General features: G+C 44.3%; 1 pseudogene; it reads left to right on the top strand.

Moving 5' to 3' along the window:
• Positions 1 to 439: 439 nt before the first annotated feature.
• LOC127696943 (uncharacterized) lies at positions 440 to 592 on the top strand (annotated as a pseudogene).
• Positions 593 to 973: the final 381 nt, after the last annotated feature.

Genomic DNA, 973 nt, shown 5'->3' with positions numbered 1-973 from the left:
AGCCGAAGAGGACTAGATCCGAGTCTGTGTGCTGGAAAACGATATTACAAACACAACTCCTGCTCTCATGCTGGCCACACTGAGCGGTGTACCATTCAGCCATAAGTCCCCTCCCAAGATGCAGTGCCTCGCCCACGGCCCAAAAGCTGTGGGACCAGGAGAGCGACAGATGAAGCTCTGAGTGGCAATCATTCCCTCTAATTTGATGTCCTGGGTGATGTCGCAGCTCTTAACAGAAGACACCGACTGGTACCACCACACTGTTTCTAACTCTGGCATGTCAGTTCACGGAGGCAACAATTACGTTGTGACTGCTGAACACCTAGAGTAAAATTTGGCCGAAGAAATACGAAAACTCCTTTGTAAATCAAGTGCTCTACTACACAGTCTCCCCATCGGTGGTTTGATTGGCAGCATTGTATCTAAAAGAGACCTTCAAAGACTTCCCTGGCAGGGGAAATTTCATTATTACAAAGTTGGTTTTGCCAGGTTATAGCTTATCCATTGCACACACGGTATGCTGACCCCTGTGATTTCCCCAAATGTGGGAAACTGCATAGTTTTGCAGGGACAGCGTTTATGCTCTCCCCTGAGGGAAAAAAAAATTAAATGAATAAAAGAGATCTTCAAAACGGCACAAATGGGAATTAATCTTTTCTATGGGAAAAAATAATTTGAGTTTGCTTCTATTGTTGACTTCTCAGCTTAGCAGTTGAATTGGGCAAACCTGTTTCAATGACCCTCTAGTCTTAACAATGTGCACATATTTGTTTTCCAAGTCAAAGGGGGGAAGGCATTAGAAGCCACTCAATATTTGCTTTATTTGTCCAAGATTCTAACCTCCTTATTTAAGCTGTGGAACTTCACTATGGAGAAATCTTTAAACCCCAGGCCTGCTGACTGGTATAAGCTGTGCATGGGTACCACAGAGGAACCAGCAATTAGGCTCCATACAGTGACTCTCGAATGAAGA

The sequence above is a fragment of the Apodemus sylvaticus genome, chromosome 11 (genome assembly GCF_947179515.1).
Source record: "Apodemus sylvaticus chromosome 11, mApoSyl1.1, whole genome shotgun sequence".
In the NCBI taxonomy this organism is placed as follows: Eukaryota; Metazoa; Chordata; class Mammalia; order Rodentia; family Muridae; genus Apodemus; species Apodemus sylvaticus.
The sequence above is the reverse complement of the archived record's forward strand: the minus strand, read 5'-3'. Positions and strand labels throughout refer to the sequence as shown.